The 22,204-nt window shown below is 35.6% G+C and overlaps 1 non-coding gene and 1 pseudogene across 1 annotated transcript; one reads left to right on the top strand and one right to left on the bottom strand.

Annotated features, from left to right (window-relative positions):
• LOC102437536 overlaps positions 1–17,302 on the bottom strand; it is a 111,597-nt pseudogene extending 94,295 nt beyond the window's left edge.
• Positions 15,361–15,467, top strand: LOC111825676. Its single transcript, XR_002828871.1, has one exon. It is a non-coding gene; the product is annotated as a U6 spliceosomal RNA (small nuclear RNA).
• Positions 17,303–22,204: the final 4,902 nt, after the last annotated feature.

Genomic DNA, 22,204 nt, shown 5'->3' with positions numbered 1-22,204 from the left:
TTAGTAGGCAGACCAGAATATATTTAGGAAAAACAGAACATTGCACTACCTCTACGCTTTACCTTTTACAAACTACTCAATGTTTTCATAATAGTGGGATCCACTATCTGTGTATTCATTGCATATTTCATTGGTGCTCAGGACATAAAACTCATTGCAAAGAATAACCATGTTTTCCTTAAGAAAAATCGATCAGATTTAGTTAAAGAGAAGGTACTATGTGTACTGTGAATTTTCTTCTATGGATATTGGAAGATAAACCCAAAGGGGAATACATCAGCCACACCAGGAGTGCTGACTTTTTTTGGTAATGCATGGCCGACTTCCTCCAAGCAAATATAACTATATGTTTGGGGAAAACCATGCCCTAGTGGTTATTAAATGTATTTTTCCTTCAGAAATGGAAGATATAACTTCTGTTAAAATTAACTATTTAAAGTAAGAATTAAAAAAATAGTTTTGCATTTAAATACCTAGAAGGGATTCATTAGGAATTTATGGGACCAAGGCAATAAATAGATATGGTATAATATCTGTGGTGTACTATGCTTGTGAAAACTACTTCACCTGCTAGATTAAGGCTACATTTATTGCATTTAATTACAGTTAAGCAGAGTACTTCGAAGCCTCATTTTACTTCAGTTTCATTTCTTCACCACGAGTTATCAACACTTGTAACAGAGTGGACAATTTGAACGGTATACAACTCCTAATCTCCCTGTTGATCTCTGTTGTCTGTAATAGAAATTAATGTTTTTAGGGGAGAAGAATCAGACTGTGAGTAAAGCATGTGCCTGGCAAAGTGATAGTTGTCTGGTATGGCACAGTCTTGCTGCTGCAAATAATAGTAGGGTGAGTTACAAGATTATGCCACCGTGTCAGTCCATGCCAGTTATTTTAATAGTTTGCGCATTAACACATGATATGCTGGTTTTTTAGATAAAATGACAAAATTTTAGTGAAATCTTTTTTTTTCAGGAAAATACTGAAGTTAATACTTACAATTAAAGATTCCACATATTTTTAGCTGTTCATGAGTAGGTAGACACAGAAGTCTTTTTTACCAAAAGATACTGGAATGTCTAAGAAATTCAGTGTTTGCTAATTGTATTTGATGTGGGAAGGATTTTTTCAGTGTGCTTTCTAAAGCAAATAATTTTATTTATAATGTTCTGTGGTACTATTTTATGTGGTCTATTTACCTTAAAGAGATAAGGTAGATTATTATGAACTTTTGTTATTTGCTTTGGATACAAAGGTGTTTTGTGACTTTTTTTCTCAAGAAAGGGTGATTTAAACTTATAAATAATTACTAATTGATTTATATTATCACAATTATGATTTTTAAGAAAATCATCTTCCATTATCCTAATATATATAAAGAGCTAGGTGCCATCACAACCGAATGGGTGACCTGTCACCATGAAGTGCATGGAGCACCTCTTGGTCCCCCACCCATGCACGGTCCCGAGCCGCTCACCATGAGGGGGGCTGGTGGCAGGGTGGGACTGGGGACTGTTGAGTGGCAGTGGCCGTGAGCTTAGCGGAGCAGTCACCCTGGCACGGCAGCGAGTTTCACGAAGCAGTGGGGGGCAGGGGAGTTTTGCGGAGCAGTCATGGGGTGGGGGGAAGGGGGAGTTTCTCGGAGCATCCAGCGGCGAGCTTTTCGGGGTGGCAGCAAGCTTCATGGAGAAGTCGGGGGGGCTGGGGGGAGCCTCGGGGAGCAGTCACGGGATTTGCAGCATCCTGGAGGGGGGAGCTTCACTTAGTGTCACAGGGCGGCAGAGGCCATGCGACAGAGGCCAGGCTAGGCCTAGGGACCCTAAGGGCGCACGATTTCGTGTGCACTGGGCCTCTAGTTTTTATATAATATCTGTGAATGAACAGTTAGTGGTTACATTATGTAATCAAAATATTTATGATGATTTCATTTATCTCTCAGTGTCATCTGTAAAGTTGTGAAAATGAAACAATTGGGTGAATTGTTTCCTATCTTTTTTTTTCCTACCTTAACCCTTTGAGTGCCAACCAATATCCTAGGAACTGTGCTAAAATTGCCAAAGCATTTCTGCTGATTTTACAGCAGTTTAGGAAAAAAATTATGAATCGCAAGTAAATGAAGTTACATATTCAAAAACTTAAGGAAACCATTACTACATTGACATATTAGCAATATCATCATCACTAATAAAAGCAGACTTAGAACTGGACGCCATTTCGAAGCTTTGATAGCGCTCCCGGCACTTTTGGCGAAAGACAGGAGGAGCAAGATCGCGCTCCCTGGCACTCTAGGGGTTAAAATAGTTTTAAAATGAGAATATATTATGAACTGACTGAGTGATGAGCGATGGTGTATTGTTTTTATCATTTTACACAATGTCCTGATTTTATGTCCCTTTGTCATAAAGTCTCAAAGCTGGAGAAAACAATGATTTTTCACTTTTAGTTTTTCTCAATTCATAAGTTCCTTTGAAAAGCTGATTCCACTTGAAATGTTTGTGCACATACCAAACAAATATTTTGATTCGCAATCAACCATTTGTTCATCCTAGAGTAACCATATTTCCTTCCAGGTTCACAACTTTGCTAGCTGTGTAACTAATACTAGCACACATTTCACTCTAAAGCAGCCTGGGTTAGGAAATAAATCATGTGATCAACCTCGTCCACACCTGTTGCATAACTAGTTCGAAAATTCTAGTTGACTTTAGAATCCTGCCCTGTATGAAATGGCTCCTATGCAGTTGCAATCTGAGTTGTTATTTGTAATGGAGTTCAGGACACACTTCTCCAAAATATGGTACCTTGGTATATTGAATATTTTAAGCTTAAAGAATTTGAGAAAACAGCAGAAGCAGAATGGTCACCTTAACCTTTTCCCCTCCCACCTCCCCTTGAAATAAGTTAGAAATTCTTCAGGTCAGAGATGCTCTTCCTGCCTATTCCTCAGGGAATGGAGCATCGTTATCTCTGAAGACAAAAGGATGCTAAGAAGAAACCTAGCAGCCCCAACTGGTTTGGCTCAGTGGATAGAATGTCAGCCTGCGCACTCAAGGGTCCCAGGTTTGATTCTGGTCAAGGGCATGTACCTTGGTTGCAGGCACATCCCCAGTAGGGAGTGTGCAGGAGGCAGCTGATCGATGTTCTCTCTCATTGATGTTTCTAACTCTCTATCCCTCTCCCTTCCTCTCTTGTAAAAAAATCAATAAAATATATTTTAAAAAAAAGAAGAATCCTAGCAAAGGCCTTGCTAAGTTACCCCAGTTCACTACCATGACTGTGTGGCCCCTAATCTCACACATTTCTGCATGACTTCCCACTCTCCACAAACCTGGCACAAACAGACTCAGCTCTGTTTCTTTGGGTCTTCATTTCCTTATGAAGGCTCCCATTACATAGAACTTATATTAATTACCTCTGTATGCTTTTCTCCTGTCAATTCATCCTTGTCAGTTTAATTTTCAGACCCAGCCAGGGGCTCTAAGGAGTTGAGGAACATGTTTTCCTCTCCTCCTTTTTGGTGCCTTTTCTATGAATGTTAAGAATAAAATAAAAAATGCTAAAAATTAAAAGGGCTTTAAATAAGCTATGTTTTTTTTCTATCAGATTAGAAAATATGAATCATAAAAAATATGAATCATAAACTATTATGTAAAATATGAGCTGTAAAAATACATTTAGGTAATAATACATTTGATACATAAGTATATGGACAGGGGTTTCTCAAAAATCAAAGTACATTCACCTGACAAATATTTCAGCAAGTATTTGTTCTGAAGCAATCTGTTTAGTTATGTCATTGATTCAAAATGTTAAAAGTATAGAGAATTCAAAGTATTACAATGTCTTTATTATGTAAATTATATTGGAAAGTTAACATTATGCATATATATTATTTTAAATGGGCCAAGAATAGCACCTTAATTGATCAATGGGGAAATCAGCTTATGACATTTAGATTCACCCATGACCTTATGTAAAAAAGAGATTGTTTTCTGTGCACTTTTTTAAGGACATCGGATTGGCATCAATTATCTCTAGGGAAATGGAAAATACTGAACTGACACTTTAAAGGGTAAAGATCCTTTTAGACACCTCTAAAGTGTGTTTCAGTAAACCACGCAGATTGATGCAATAGTATCCTGAATGTAACTTTCAGAATGAAATATGGATAATAATTAGGTAAAATGTTATTTTGAGATTTTTATTCCCAAATGCTTCATTGCTTTCATATTCTAAATTTCAGTGCCCTTGTAGGTCCAATTAAGATGCTTAATTGAAGAATTCCAAGTAAGTACACTGCCCTGACACCCAGAGGGGATTGTGCCTGGTAATGATAGCTCTGAATTAGACGAAAAGAATACTCACAAATGTTAGCAGAGGAACATATATTTCATAATGTGACCTCTATTCTCCAGTGGTTCTCAACCTTCCTAATGCCGCGACCCTTTAATACAGTTCCTCATGTAGTGGTGACCCCCAACCATAAAATTATTTTCGTTGCTACTTCATAACTGTAATTTTGCTACTGTTATGAATCGTAATGTAAATATCTGATATGCAGGATGTATTTTCATTGTTCGCAACCCGCAGGTTGAGAACCGCTGCAAGCACAAAGAAAATCAAGTCTGAGAATTAGGGGTACTATGGTAACCTTGAGTGCCCTTGTTTCCTTCCTCCTCCTCCCTCCCTCCCTCCTTCCTTCCTTCCTTCCTCCTTCCTTCCTTCCTTCCTTCCTTCTTTCCTTCCTTCCTTCCTTTCTTCCTTTTTTTTCAGGTCTAGGTTTAAGCTATCCAACCCTTAATTCTTTTCTTTATGATCCCTTCATTCTTAAGTAATAGGTAAAAGTACAACTAGCAATAGCAAATTTTAATCTGTTAACATTATTTTCTGGTCATTATCTGTGACTTTGTTTTAAGTGAAGAATGAGGCAAGCCATTGTATGACTGCCAGGCACTCCTTCCAAAGTAGATCCATTAGAACAATCAATGCTGTAGTTTGACTTAGGGCACTAGAGAGAGAATGGCACACACGCATTTGACTTTAATATGCAGATTAGCATCCAATTGTACATGGCCTTGTGTTGAACCAGTGCCTTGTCATCATGCACTTCAACTGTTATGTAGAGACATTTTTGTTGTTGTTTTAAATTTTTGTTAGATGCATGTGGAGGCAGCTGTTTTCTGCACTGTGGATGAATACCACACAAAACATAGCAGAAAGTGAATTACTTGTGTGGTATTTACATTTCTTTATACATTGTATGGCAATGATTGTGTTGTGTTTTTAACATTTCTCTGTCATAAATTATATTTACAAATTACTTGTGAGTAATTCCAAAAATAGGAAGAAAGGGTAATCACTAATAGAGTATCATGAATCTTAAGAAAAGTTTAGATATCTACCCATGATATATAATAATGATATGGATAAGAATAAAATATAGAGTCCGATATTATTTTAGTAATATTTTTTAGGTATAATTGACTGTGGGCTTTGTCAAAATATAGGATGAGAAACACAAGGTTTATTTTTCCTTGAAACAATTGGGAGGCTAAAATTAGATACAGAAGTTTTCTTTCTATTTCTATCTAAACATAATTTTATTTCAGTATTTCCTTTTTGTGAATAGAAAATAATTGTGAATCATTATTTTCCTGCTTCTATTATCCTGTTCTCCTTGTTTAAAACCATCTCCCTCTGTGTTTGAAGGTCATTCTTTTTTCCATTCATTGGCATGCTAACCCTGTACTCAGACCAACTTCTCTAATTTCCATACATTAATTTCTCTGGAAGTGGCGCCAGTATGTTAACACTCCTCTCACTGACCCAGCAAGTATTGGTAGTCCTTAGTCTCTGCCACATATTCTGCATATAAAATTAGAGCCCTCACTCATGGCACACAAGGAGACACTAAAAGTGCATTTGTATTGCTACAGGGCTGCCTAATAGTCAGGTATCTCTGATTATTGCAGCTTTTCAGATTTATTTGTCTCTGATTTAGCATATTTCACTATCATATATTTCATTTAAAGAAATACTTCTTACATTTAAATATTCTATATTTGTTAAGAAGTTCAAATGAATTGCTCCTTATTCTATGTACCTCTAGAGAGATAAAAGCTAGAGAAACAATTATCATGCTTTTCAAACCAGTTTACGCAGGTCTTTTTGCTTAATTATATAAAGAATTGAAACATGATCTTTTCTTCTTAGAGATGATATTTTGTATGTCTTTAAAATATATAACCAAGAGAAAAATACTAAGCATATCGCTTCACCACAGGTCAAACACTTCATGCTGGCCAAGCCACTTTCTTTGACATAGGTCTCTGTCTGCCTTTTGCTCTGTTTGAGAGAACTGGCATGAGGTATAGTTTTGCTTCCAATAGGTGTTAAGACAGAAATTTTCAAAACTGCTGTGTTCTTTGTTGGACACAGCTTTCAACATTTGTTTAGGCCTTTCTGCCTTTCCTCCTGAAAACAGGATCCTCAAAAGTAAAGCCTCCCCTTAGCCTCCTAATGTTTACATTATTGGTGTTTAGTTAATAACTGCCGTTGGGCGTTACCAAAGCTACTGAGAACAAGGTTGGTGAAACAGAATATAGAAAAGTATGAAAAAAATAAAGTAAAGGGAGTGCTAGGAGCATGGTGTACAGCAAACAAGAACTTTTCATTCCCAAGAAATTGTTTTAGCTTGCAGTTTAGCTGAAACACGATCAGATATAAGTAGGATGCCTCTATTTTCATTGAGAGTGAAGAATGTTTATTGAACATGATCTTCCTTTTGTATGAAGTTATATCTTATATGTTCTTATCAGAGACATCAAAATGTAATACATCTTTCCATTTTTAGCATAAGTTTCAGTCCACTGAAGTATTAATTTGCCATCTCATAGGAGTAGGAAAACCTTCCAGGTGTTATCTTATGAATAAGGCATCACTATAGACAATTTGTTTTGCCTCTTACACTATATATTCTCAAAGTTCAGAAAAAGTATAAACATCTGGGTGAAACAAATCCTGTTCATGTAGAATATTTTATATTTGGCAGGCATTAAATCTGAATTAATTTGTTCCCCGTTTAATACCACAATGCCACAAGTTTATTGTTTTAATGGTTATACCCATAAAAAGTGTGTGTGTGTGTGTGATGTATGTGTGTGTGTGTCTATTGAGTTTGATGAGTAAATACTGTTTATAAGATACTTCAATTGATATGATGTTGGGAATGTCTTTATGTATAATTTTTTTCAGTATTTAATGGCTATTTACATCTAAAATTTTACATTGTAAAATATTTTTACATTTAAATATAAATTAAATGAAGAATAACACGTAAATTTCCATTTAGAGCAAATTATCTATAAAACTTTTTAAAAATATTTTGATGGTCACCAGATGGGAGGAGGATTGGGGAATGGGTAAAAAAGGTGAAGGGATTAGGAAGTTAAAATTGGTTGTTACAGAATAGTCATGGGAGTTTTGGCCAGGCAGCTCAGTTGGTTAAAGCGTCATCCAAATAAGCTAAGGTTGTGGGTTCTATCCCTGGTCAGGGGTACATACAAAAAACAACCAATGAATGAATAAATAAGTGAAACAACAAATTGATATGTCCCTTTTTTTCTCTCTCTCTAATTACTAATACGAATAGAAAAGAATAGTCACAAGGATATAAAGTACAGCATAGGGAATATAGTCAATAATATTCTAATAAATATGTTTGATGTCAGATGGCTGCAAGATTTATCTGGATGATCACTTAGTAAGTTATGCAATGTCTGATCATTGGGGCATACAAATAAAACTAATATAATAATTTATGTCAACTGTAATTGAAAAATAAAAATGATTTTAAAATGGGAAAAAGCTTTCTTTTAGACAAGGCTTTGTTCTAATTTGCTTTAAGCATCATTTTTAAAACTGTGAATTAGTATTAACAAATAAATTCCCAGAATTTGAATTGAAGTACTATATGAAATGCACCATTTGTGCCAGGAAAAAAAGATAAGCAAACATTATATGGTACTGTACATAATGCACAATCAATTGCATGGTTATTTACTTTTTTATTTTTAGAAAGTGCTAAACTTCTTGTTCTTTGAAATTTCTTATAAAAATTAAATATATATATATATTTTATTGAAATGGTTGTAAGTAAAATAAACAGTTAGCTTGACCTTAACAACTTTAACTTCTGTATTAACTTGGTACATACTTGAGAATTATAGGCACAGCTGAGTAAATTACAGGATGCATAATTATAAAAATAAGAATAACAGGTGACGATTTGGTCAGGCTGCCAAAATCCTTGATTATTAATTTATTTATCTACCCTTTTCCATTTTTCAGTTTTCCTCTTGATATTGGATACTGTGCTCATTCCCTATTGCTTATTTTAATGCATACTTGACTATATGAAATATTTGTTCACTTCAAGGGAATTCCCCCTTGGTTTAAAAAAAAAAGAATGCAGAAGCCATTTTAGAGCTTAATTAGAGAGAATTGGAACCTCTATGCTTGTTCAATCAATTTTATCACAAGTAAAAGCATTTTAACTATTCCCTTTGTCTATGCAATCATTTGCAACCCAGCAGAAAAATTCCATTCCCTCCCCAGTAAGTTTAACCAAGCAGGACAGTCAGTTGGAGTGAGGTCACACTGGAAAATGTTTTTAAAGGGTTTTCTAAACCCTTTAAAAATTTAAGTTAAGTTTTAATGAGCATTGCAGAAGAGTTAGATCCTCAGGGGGCAAATCAATTTTGAGTGTTACACTGCCTGTTCCTGTTAGCCTCTGAAGTACCACCTTAACTTACTCCTCAGTGGTTATGTTCAGCCAGATATTCAGGATGAAAGAATGCAAATATACAGCCTGTGAATTTCTCCCTCACCCAGGGATCACCCAATCCTTCAGCCATTTTATTTTTTTCAAGTGGTGAGAGGGATGGAATGGGTAAAACAAACTGTTGGCTATTTCAGCACTAAGAGAAGTGTGAGGTTTAAGGTGGGCTGTGGAGTGTTTGGGAGCCCGCATTGGAATATGCTTAGTGATTTTTTTACCCCGTGGGTCTAGCTCAGCTCCTGGAATACAGTAAGTTTAAAATTCACTCTGGGATCCACTGTGGTGTAACATGACTACTGAAGGATGAAAGAAAGCTGCCTAATGAAGTTCAGAGCCCATGATTACCTTTACTTTTTCTCTCATATGTGTGTTGTTAATAGGGATTTTTAGACTCAAGATGCCTCGGATGTAGGATTCACCCATACACCATTGCACAATTGCTTTTTCTTTAAATATTAACTCAAAGAAACTGACACACTCATCTCCTACCATGGCATTATGCTCCAGAGTGTGCTGCTCTGGTAAGATTTACTACATTCTGCTCTCTCCCAGTAGTAAGGACATTATATATTAAAGATTAATTGAGAATATCATTTCCTTTCTCTAGGCTGCCATGAAGTAGGTCTGCAGATTCAGTACAGCTCAACATTATGGTAGCTTAGCCCTGTGAAAGAAAATTCTTGAGGCTAGATGTGTATATGCCCTTCAGTCCATCTGTGAATAAATATATGCTAACTAATGCACTGTATTGAGCCTTTGTTCTAGAAGATATTTTATTGCTACATGTACTTATTATCTTTACAAATTTTGCTCAAAAGTCATCTTCTCAATGAGGACTGCATGACCATATATGTAATTTTGCAACATGTGCCACACCCCACTTTTTATTTTCTGGCCCTGCTCTATTTTTCCCCCATGGAATTTCTTAACACTCAACACACTATATGCTTTTTCTAATTAGTTCTGTCTTTCCTCTCCAAAATGCATGCTGGCCATGGGCAGGAACTTTTATCTGTTTTGTTCACTTATATATCCCAAATAACTAAAAGAGAAGCTCACATAGAGAGAGAACAAATTAGTGTTATATTCTGTGAGTATATTTAGTAAATAGTAATAAAAATATAGGTTTAGAATATATATAAATCAATATAAAGTGAGCTCATGTGGTATTGTATTCCTTTCTTTTCAGAGCTGCCTTTCAAACATGGTTTACTATTTACATCAAACCTATAAGCAGCTATTCCCATTTTATTGGAGAGGAAACGGAGAGATTAAGTAACTTGTTTGAGGTCATGTGGTTTACTAGTAAATATAGTTACTTTTTAAAAACTATTGCAAGTAATATTGTTTTTTACCTAATTTGACTATCAATGGAAAGCCTTGGTAATCTTGAGGAGTTATATAGTGTGTATATAGCACAACACAATCTGTCTATGTTTAAGATCAATCTGTCTAAGTTTAAGATCAATAAAAAAAATCAAGGGAAAATTATCATATTACTCTGAGATAGCAACAATGTATTTAAATAAGCAACACTGTGCATCAAACTTTAAGACAATTAAGTAAATTTTTTTCAATTTACCTTTATTGTTGAAAGTATTACAGATGTCCCCTTTTTTTTCCATTGACCCCTCTACTCCACCCCCACCCTTCCCAAGCCTTCATCATTCTATTAAAACAATTAAGTAGATCTTACTAATGTTTAAAATTACTCTCTTTACCTCCCTTCAAAATCATTATGCACCCCTCCCCCATTGCCATCAGGCCCTGGCATGTGACTTGCAGTTCTCTTCCTGCCCTTTTGAATTCAGGCATTGATATGCGATATGTTCATGATGATTAAATGTCATGACTAATCAAAAGTTTTAAGAACCAGCATGTGAGTTGCCCATCTCTCACTTTTTCCGGGAACAAAAGGCAGTAATGCTCTAGATAGAGGCCGAGTCCTGAAGTGAATATGATAGAGCAGGGTAGGAGCTGACCAGCAGCAGGTGTAGAGAAATAAACTTTATTGTAAACCACTTAGATTTTCAGGTTATGCTGTCAATAGCTTGTATTCTTTATTGTGCTTCCAAACTGGAGAATGAATCCAATCAAAAAATCTAAAAGAAATTACACCCTCATTCTAAACATTTAAAATAATTCACCCAGAAAATTGGCTATGGTTTTATTGTTTATATTTCTTATACTTGCAAGCAATTTCTTATGAAGCAGCTACAAAATGTTTATAAAATAGCTAAATATAAGAATAAGATGCCAGTCATCCTTAGTGTTGCTTAGCACCAGAAGTCTAAGGATTAACTAAAGGTCAAAGTCAAATAAATTCTAAGGAGCCAACAGATTTAAATTCAGTTTTGACTTTTGGCCAGTAATTGGACTCCATTTTTTACTTTGGAGTCAGAGATTATTCCCTCCACTGTGGATGAACTGAGATATCCAAAGCAAATTGAAATATAAAAGAACAAGTTTCTAAGCGATAAGAATTCATGTGGAAATGAAGATTTAACCACACTAATGTGATTACACATATTATTCCAGGCCCTCTCTCAGACATATCAAGGATAAATAGTGTGGAAAGTATAAAGAATGTGAACACTGGAGTCAGATCCAAAGGGGCCTAAATTTGACTTGACCTCAGATACTGCACAATGAGAAATAATAGTCTTTGTTTTGAAAATTCAGGTGTTTGAATAGTTCCACCCTCAAGCTCACTTTCCCAGTCTTTAATTTCACCTCACATATTTACACATTTGTTGGCATATCTCTGCCAAACTGGAATAATCCGTGTCAACCATGCAGTCCAAGCTATAACACATTTTGCATAATGAGGACACGGCTGGTGCGGTGGATTGCTTCCGTGCACTCTGAGCATATGGCTTAGAGAAGGCCAGAGGAGCTCCGGTCAGGAGACTTGATTCCAATTAGAAGAGATGTATTGGAGTCCATAGTCCTGTGCAGAAAAATATTGTTTTATGAGTATAGGCTTCATTAAGCATCTGTCTGCACAACTTACTGAGGTTTTTCAAGTTTAAGGTAAGAAAAGCAATGAGGGATTATGCTTCAGTTGGATATCAAAATTTATTTTGACTAAAAGCAGAACTACAAAGCAAAATGAAATATAAACCTCTGTCATGCACCTCTTATTACTGACAATCTGAAGGTTGATTTCAGTAGCCACTTGGGCATTTTAGGTTACCACATCACTAACAGGCTAATAGTTTTCCCCTTTGTCTAATGAGACATTTGGAGAGCTCTGTCCTCTTGCTGGAGATATTCTAACAATAAGGATTACATTCCCATTCTGATTTATTGTGTTCCCCAAGAATGGGCAAGGGCTAGGAGGGATAGGGATGTGCACAATGCCCCATGGGATTAAGGCTGTTTTAGTCCAACACAGAGTCAGGTAGCTCCTTGTATTACATCTTCTATCCCAGGCATTATTAGCTACCTTTAGGCTATTGAATACTTTTTAGGCAAACGTTTTGCTTACTGTGAGAACTAGGTATTCTAGTTCTGTTAGCTGCTTCCAAAGGCTTTCTCTTATTAGTCGTGAACTTCTAGCATTCTTGGCTGCAAACAATTCCAAGGAACTACTGGTCCATAATCACGTGGCCTCTGGTGAGAGGTAGAGAGTAAAACTCTTGGGAGTAAACTCTTCCCCTCTCTCCTCAATCAGTTGCTTTTTTTAGTTCTCCCACCTAGAGGACCGCTTGGGAGACTATATTGCTGAGCATCGTCTTCGGGCAGCAGCTCCTTAGGAAGCACTTTTTGATCTCCTAGGATTGCCAGGTACATTTAGATGTTGAAACACAGCATGAGATTGTTGTATTCCTTCCACAGCCTACTAATTTCAGGTGATGTCTAAATCTACATTAGTGTATATTGAATATGGGAGTAAGTTGCTCCCTTCTGTTTAGTGACTACTTTTAGAGATATAAGATCTAGAAATATGTGGTCTTGTGCACAGAACGTGGTGTATCCTTAAGGAATGGCTCTGAGTTTCCAACAGATTGAGGAGCCATCCATGTGTTCCAGAGATTTTCCATATCCTCCCCAGTTATCCATCCAGACCTATCATGGTGGTTATCATTTTGAACTGAATCAATAGGCACACTTGCCCTCTGGCTTCTGGTTTGTCCAAGTAAGGCACTGACAGGAGATTGAAGGGTGAAAGGTGAGTGAGGCCGGGACATTGATTCCACAGCTCCAACCCGACCGCATTCCTGTGCAATGTCTGCGCCTTCAGGCCTAAAGGGTGCAGTGGCTCTCCATGTGGCCAGTCCTGGTATTCTGCACCATCCCTTCCTGGTTTACCTTAACACTGCCCACACACCTGTAAATATCCCTTTAGGTAAACTCTCCATTACTCCTTTTGTATACCTACCTCTTTCCTTCCGTGACTTTGGCTGATACAAGGGCATTTTGTAATTGAATGATTACAATTGTGAATAACTGACCCAACCCAATTAAGTATCTCCACTGTGTGGTGCATTTTAATATGTTGTTTTCTACAACTTGTGGGTGTAATCGATTATGTTTAGTTGTGTTTCACTTACTTTTACTCTATAGTTGTGTTCTTAGTTTCCACAGATAAAGCATCTCCCTTCACTTGCTACATAGTCTTCTGATTTTGGTGATATATGTTCCCCAATTTGGAATCCAACCGGGTAGGGGCACTAATATGCTATACAAATTGAGCACATGCAACTCTTTATCTTCAGGAGGTTGTGGGGGTGGTGATTAGAGTGTTGGAAGGGTCAGCTAGTTCTCTGATTGATTTTATAATTCTGAGCAAGATTTTTTAATATCTCTACAATTTAATTTCAACTTATGTGAAGTGAGGGAGCTGGTCCCAACAAGAGCTTCTTTCCCTGGCTACAGTTTTATTCTTATATCCAACCTCATCTATATGCCAGGCAATCAGGATATTGCTTATGGTGTGTTAAAATGTAGAGCAACTTAATGAAGAATGGTTTTAGGAAGTGTTATTTTTGATCCTGATATTCTCAGATTATTTAACCTATACACGGATGATCTTTAGGCCTGGAGTATAGTCCTCTGAAAATGTATGCTAAAAAACTATCTATACGTGTTTTTCTTGGGTGAGTGTCCATACCTTTCACCATATTCTCAAAGGATTAATTATTTCTTTTTTAATAAAAAAAGTAAGGACCACTGTCCTTTTCCTTTTCCTCACTCTTACCCCTTGAAGACCTGAGGCTGCCAAATAATTTATAGATAATCTACTGCCCCATAAATGCATTTCTCATGTATCATGAGCCATCTTCTTTTCACAGCTTTTCACATTTCTTTAGGATCTCCCGATGGATTTTCAGATCAACCTTTAACTCAAAGATACGAGAAAGAGGCTTGTATTCTATGTGACTTTCTCTTTAGCTATAATCAGCAGGCACATTCAAGGTCTCTGTCAGGATCAAGAGAAGAAGCAGATTTCTCTCACAGAGAAAATCAGATTGGGAGCCTTTATTTTAATGTGAAATGTCTATATCCTGTTTTTCACAGTATTTTTCTTCTCTGAAGCACCAGCCTATCATAAGGAATTTTCATTGAAGTTTCTGTCTCTATCACACTGCTCTATCAAGCCTTCACTTTTTGTTGTTGTTGTTGTTTTTCATGGAGTTTCCCCCCTCCTGTTTCTCCTTATAAAAGGCATCAGGTCACATCTCCACGATAGTAACATGTCAGGATTTTCATACAGAATCATCCTCTGGAGGGGGTAGAAAATCACTTTGCCTACGGGCAATGCTTATATTTCCCAAATATCTCCATCTCTCTTCGATATACTTTAATCCAAGTTCCATCTTCAATGTAAACCCAAAACATGCTAGTTAGTTTAGCCAATGATTGTGTATCTGTCTCTCTACCTACCTTTCTATCCATCTGCCAGTCATCTATTTTTTTTCCCTCTCCCTTTTAAAAATAATTATTGTTGAAAGTATTACAGATGTCCCTTCTTTTTCTCTCTTTCTCCATTTGTCATCTATTTTTCTATATATACATTTATAAATGTCTGTCTCCATTTATAAACACATATAGAATTTTGAGACAGTGTTCCAAGTACTTAACAAGAATTAACTCATACATTATGAATTACCTTATTTTATCCTCAAAACCTGGGATCCTCAAGCGTTTTTGTCAGAGACCATTTATACCCTTATTAAAGATCTCAAAGCTCTGTAGACTTTAACTATTAATGTTTTTCATATTTAAAAATGAAACAGTTTAAATATTTCTTTATTTTATTAGTTTAGCAATAAAAATGATAAGTCATTGCAACCTAACATGTTTTTTATGAAAATTAAGCAATTTTTCACCACAAACACAACATAGTGAAAAGAGGAGCACTGTTTTATATTTTTAAAGACTTTTTAATGCTTGATTTAATAGAATCAGCTAAACTCTATATTTTCTTTTGCATTCGGTCTGTTGTGATGTAATGTTTTCCATGAAGCATATGAAAAATTCTAGCTTCATTTAGATATCTATTTGAAAAATCGGTGCTCACTTCAGCTGCACATACACTAAGACTGGAACAATACAGAGAAGATTAGCATGGCACCTGTGCAAGGATGACATGCAAATTAGTGAAATGTTCCATATTTAAAATAAAAAAAGAAAAACAGAAGACTATATTAATAACCTAAAGGTTATTTCAATGTTGAGTCTGAAATCATGTCAATACATTTTTCATAGTCTGTTACATTTGAATCCACTGGAGTTTTTTTCACATTGAATGGATACCCTTATCCATGTAGAATTTTGGAACATCATGCATTTGAAAACTATTGGTTCACTGAGATATGCGGGTCTTGTCAGTGTTTACACATTTCGTTTTATAATATGAAAGATCAAAATGTAATACAATTAATATTTCTTACATTTCATTTGATAGCAATATTAAATGAAATTGGCTTTTTTAAAACTGCAAGTATATTGTAGAGAAAAATACAGTGAAGATTTATTTTAGTGCTACTACCTTGGATTGTGCAAGTCAACACAGGGAAAAAATAAAAATAAAAAGGTCTTAACATTATTATGAAAGTAGTCTTGATCTCACAGATCTTCTGAAGGGTCCCTGGAATCCCCTCATGTCCACAGAGCACACTTTGATAAGTGGTTTTCAAAACAGTCCTTTGAGTAAGATTATCACTTTCCCCATTTTACAAATGAGAAAACCAAGGCAAAGACAGTTTAAATGGCTTACATTAGGACCAGGTAGTAAACGAAGGCGGTGGGACTCTACCTGGGGAAATCTGCTACTAAATCCATGCCCCAACCCTCCAATTTAATAAATCAAATATAATTTTTCAGCCCTCGCCTTATTTGACCTATGTCATTTGTCATCACTGTAGGTCCCTCTCCCAACTACTTTCTTACCTCGGGTTCCAAAGCATCATCCTCTCCTAGTTGTTCTGTACCACGTAGGCAACTTTTTTTCAGCCTCTTTTGCAGTTTCATTCTCCTGTGCCATCTATTTTCAGACCTTAAGGTTTCATCTTTTCTATCTTCCTCAGTTTAAACTCTCTCTAGGCAATATCCGTGGGCATGCTTCAATTACCATTGATATGCATATGACTCAAAGATTTATATCTCCAACTCTGATTCTCATCTGTGAAACACTTTATTTTTAACTCACTTTACATGATTTATTCTCTCAAACACATTCTAAACTCTATAGATGTAAGAGAAACTAGACCTCCTCTTCCTACTCTTGACCACAGCCTAAAGCTGTTTCTTTTCTGTCTCCTTTTTAATGAATGTTATTACCACCTATCCAGTTGTAAGACAGGAGCCTAGGAGGTATCCTTGTTACTTTTTTTTCTTCCTTTCCACTACTTTATACCAGCTTTAATACCCTCACTCTCGACTAAGTGTCATTATACATTATGTGGCTGCTACAATAGTCCCCCTCCTATCAATTCCCTTCACTGTTCAGGCAGAGAATCAAGCAAGCTCAAAGCTGTTTCCTTTCTGTTAACAAATGTCAGGGACTCTTCATGGCCTTTTGGGTAAAGCCCATTATGAAAGATGGCATATGATTAGGATGACCATCGGTTTCCAGTTACTTGGTAACTGGCAACTCAACTATGCCTGTTGTTAGTAGTAGGAACCCCTTTCACTTTCAAAATGGCCTTGGTGTGGGTGATCAATCCACAGGGCCACCTTCCCTGTAGAGGTACTGTATGGTCAGGTCCCTGACCTCATTAGGTACAAAACCCTCCTTTACACTGAACTTCACCATAAACACCTTTTTTGAAGTCCATGAGCTACAAGCATTTTAAATACTCACCTTTTATTATTTGTTAAAGATTTCATCCCAGTCTTCACATTTTTGGCTAGGTTTCCAAGTTCTACCTGATTCAGCCCCATAGTACCATAATCACTCTCTTTTGAAGTTTCTGTCTCATATTTAGTGGACGGTTTGTGATACATTTCCATGTCCCATTATTGGAATATGACTAAAAGCATTATGGAGGCAACACATATGTCCCTTTAGCTCTCTGCTATATCCTCCCTGTCTTTCAATATTTGGACAGAATTAGCATTCAATTATTTTTTTAAGAAATAAGTCATTTCTCAATGCCTCATATAGTAATTCAGATTTTTTTGCTAGCCTCTGAAAAAAATTAATACTTAACTCTCCTTAGACACTCTTTTAAAATGCAAATATGAATAGCTTTAGGCAATGTTAGATCTCCTTTTTCTGAGTTAGTTCATCAGATAATTTTTCCTCTCCATAGGAAGGACCAAGGGGATAAAGTGGGAGTGAGCAAAGGAAATATCACTAGAGAATAGGAATGTTGCTGGAGTTAAGCATGTATATGCCCACATGCTTGTGGGTGCACGTGTGTGTGTGTGTGTGTGTGTGTGTGTGTGTGTGTGTTTGTGTGTAGTTGGGAGTGAGAAGAAACTGATGGAAGGAGGGTATCTTTCTCATTTGACTTCTGCCTTGCAGCTATATGGGTAAAACCTCATGAGACACAGACACCCACAGGAGAGAAATATATTGATATAGGAAAGAAATGGGCCTTATTTTTCCAGGGTTCATTCTTGGCTCATTTGTCCCTCCCGCTCTGTGGCGTTTGTTGCAGCCCACTGAAGGAGAGACTAGGGAAAGTGGCACAATTGTGTGCCAAGTAGAGAGAGGAGTTGGAGGGGTCACTGTAGCTTTGTTTAATGAGCACATGGAGGACTCAACCTCTGGCCCCAAGTCATCAGAATTTTCTAGAAGTTCAATTTTGATATAATACCCTGAGTCACAGGTAATCTGATAATGACCTTGGTTATAAATGCCTTGAAGAAAGCTTCCTTAAAAGGGGTCACTCTAGGATCATGCTCAATTTGATAAATGTTCTCACATATTTTAGTGCATTGTTTGCCAGTGGATTGAAAAGTATAAACTCTGATTCTAATGACAAGGGCATTTTCTAGCTAAAATTATGAAAACATCAAATGACCTCTGATCTCTAGAGAGCAGAAGACACTTCATATGGTTTTGTTGACCCACAAAGTCACACAGGACTCCTCTAATTACATGATTCAAAGCTCCTCCTAAGCATCTCTGCTTCCGCCTTGAAGGCAGATGATGTAATAACCACACGTCAAAGCATCTGAGAATATATTGTAGATGTCTGGTATTTAATTTATTTAGCCCTAAGGCGTGGTATGTAATCTATTCCCTTGAAAGGTACCAGACACATTTGAAATACCGTTTTGTGTTGTGTCTTTTCTGTAACTTAATGGTAGTTTTTGTTTAGCACCATGTAGAAATCTTCCTAGTTGACAAGTATGTAATCATTAAGACAATGAATAAGTGTTAGACTTTTTAATAAAGAAATGAAAAAGAAATAACAAAACCTGTTCTTACCAGTAATCAAACTTTTCTTTCCTCATCATTTTCTATAGCTTTATATCACTGATTATCTCTCTGTAATTCTGCATTGTTAATTTTGTCATTGGTACCCATACAAAAGGAAGGAAAAATTTACCTCTCTAGTCTCCCTGTGAAACATGAGTAACAATGATTGTTTTTGTAAGCGCAGAAAACTAGTCAAAGAAATCTATTTTAATTAATGCAGTTCTCAAAATAAATTTATTATTAAATTACTTTGTGATTTAAGTAAAATATTAAACTTTGCCTTATTTTATATTTTTGTTTTAGAAGCAGTTATCCAAATAAATCTATCACCTAGAATTAAAGACTAGAAATAAAGCAAAATAATGTGCACATAAATCCCCAAAACCTGGCAGTTTTGAATTTTTTTACTCAAATTTTATAAATGTTATATTTTCTTCATTTAGAATAGAAATTAAATGCTGTTTAAAAACATTTTCTGAAGTGTATAATTCATTTTGAAGTTTCAATTGTATTAGTGTATATCATTCCATAAACTTTAAATAAATATTCTATTAATATTTGTTTGGCTGATAAATGTTTATTAAAGACCAACAAAGTTGAGAGTAATAATTAAAACTATACATTTTTAACAACCAATGTTTATTAAATACACATTTTGGCATTTTTTTATAGAATGTGACACACTGAATTGTCATTATTTCTATGTGTCTCTCTTCACATCAAGTATATGAAGAGAACCTCTACTCAGAGTTCACTTTCTATTTAGTGAAAAGTTTTGAAGGATAAAGGGGCTTCATTTGTTAGAGACAACAGGAAGATGTTTTTCCCATTGTGAGGACAAGATTTTAATAACCTCTGAATAAGAGAGAAGCCCAGAGAAGAGATTCCAAGGTTTCCACCTAATTCTCTCAATACTTAATAGTTTTATCCAGAAAGAAATTATGCCTATATGTTACCAACCACCCCCCACACACACACATACTGCATTTTTAGCCACTTTCCTCAGAGTCTGTCTGTAATGAGAATGAAGGTAAAAGGAAGGACAAACACTAGGATGAAATAATGATCAGGAGAGAAGTTTATAACAGGAAAGAAGGAAAGGGAAAAAGAGAATATGCAATTATATTTAGATTTTATTTCCAGAGAAAGGGGAAATGAGAAAAGATGTTTGTGAAAACAACTTCCCTACTTGGCTAAGATCCCATGTGATTATAGTCAGACTTAGGCATTAATTTTGACTCTCATATTTCTTTAGAGTATTTTACTTAATGTGGTAGATAGATAATCTTTAATCTATTTTTCCTATTTACTTCTCTGTAAAGTTGAACATGTTATAATTTTATTTACCATTTTAATGTAGATTTATTTGACTATCTTTTATAATTTTTACCTACTTTTCTTCTTATATGTGATTCTTCCAAATATATAATGGTTATCAATTTTGCAGAAAATGGTTGTGTTTCTCTCTCTATATATATTATTTTGTGCTTATTAAAATAATCTTTCTTTTGTAGACACTAGAAGCTGCACATTTTTATATGAGATTAAATTAGAAGGGTCCTTGACACTATCTATTTATAAAACCTTATCTTTATATACTGAAGAAAAGACATTTGCCCAGACCAAAACTTGTGAGCTATTGGAGAATGCAGGAGGGCTGTTTCTTCCCCCGTTGATGCCACCAAAATACCGGTATAATACATATCTCAGTAGCACTGCTACCTTAACCACTCCACTTTTCCTGTTACTCAACAGTGCAAAACACTAAAAACATTTTCGTGTGCCATTATAATTTTATTGCTTTGATTTTCTATTTTTCTTTGTTTAAATGCATTTTAATAAGCTAACACATCCTGACAAAGTATCATTCTAAAACAAGGTAAAATATGTAAATAATCACACTGATCATGTTTATTTTTCCTTGTACTACCAAATTCACCTATTGTTTTCCATGCCTCTGGGTTCAATTTAAAATTATTGCTACTGCCCACAAACCTAATCTTCTTTCTGCATAATCTAGTTTTATGAGAGCAAAAACATTTTTGTAAGTAGATTAATCCATTCACTGAAAATTGTGTAGTTTAACAGTCTACAGACTGTGCAAATTTCAGGACTTAGGTATTCTTCAACTCAAGTATAGTTGATTAAACCTAAGGATTTAGTAGTTAATGTAAGTTACACATTTGCACAGCCATTTCTAATGTTTGTAAAGGTGTAGGGTTTGCATAACATTTGCATTGCTATACTTGTCAATCAGCTTTAACCATTTTTAGTTAGATAAGACTAGACAGGAGTTTGGGGTATGTATGAGGTTAGAAAAGACAGTTTAATGTATTTGGCCACCTAAATGTGTAGAAAGATAAAGAGGATTGCAGACAGAGAGGGTCAAGAGTGGGTTCCTTAGTGACCATTGAATTTATTGGACATTATTGTTTCACATTAAAATGATTTCAGGACTATTAGTTTGATTCAAATTTTAACTATAACATTTTGACTAGTTGTGGTCCTATTTTGCCTTTTAAAAAGTTGCCTTTCTATGTGGTTGTGCTCTTTATTTTCTAATGATAGCACACAAGAAAATCATTTAAACTGTAACCTCTAAAGCCACTTAATTCAGAGTTATGGAGTTGAAAGGCTACTACCACAAAATGTGCATGATGACATTTACATAGCCTCAATGACACAACACTTCAGAATGAGAGCTCCAAGTTTCTTGACTGTGGCCCACCTGCAAGTCATTACAGACCATAATATGTTTCTCAAGGCCTGACTATATTATTTATAGAGCTTGACCAGCCTGTCAGAGAATAATAACAGCATTTTATGCTTCTGCTGTGCCCTACGTCTCAGTGTTTCTTACCAACATGAATAAATTCTTATATCACTTCTGTGAGGTATTAGATAAATATTATGACATCAAGTTTTACAGATGGGGAAGTAGAAAATGAAGCACAGATGTTAAATAATTTTCTCCAATCCCAAGTCACTATGTAGCACTTTTCTACAGGCCATATAAATAATATCAAGGATAAAAACTGATGTATAGGGAATAGAGAAGGGTGGAGGGAAGAGAGGCTCACTTAAGCCAATTGAATATGGAAATACCACAGTGGAAATAGTGAAGCTAGAAGTTGATTGGGGGTGGGGGGAGAGGGGTTAAGTCACTGTGAATTATTTATAGCTTCTATCCTATTAACTTCCAAAAAGATCTGAAATTTGAGAATTAGGGTATCTCTTCTCCTCTAATGTATTTCTGCATGAAAAAGGAATGAGACACAGAAGAAAATTGTGTAGATTCATAATGAGGGATTATTGTTCAGTTGGTCTGATTATACTCTCTGGTAATGATTTGCATATGGACTAAGGAAAGAGTTGGTTGAAAATTCATATTTATTATATCTTTGGCACTAGAATGCTCATCTTTATTCTCTTTTTCTTTTCTCTTTAATCTTTGTCCACATCTGCTCATAACTGATCACTTT

Source organism: Myotis lucifugus, unplaced genomic scaffold, assembly GCF_000147115.1.
Source record: "Myotis lucifugus unplaced genomic scaffold, Myoluc2.0 scaffold_0, whole genome shotgun sequence".
NCBI lineage: Eukaryota > Metazoa > Chordata > Mammalia > Chiroptera > Vespertilionidae > Myotis > Myotis lucifugus.
The sequence above is the reverse complement of the archived record's forward strand: the minus strand, read 5'-3'. Positions and strand labels throughout refer to the sequence as shown.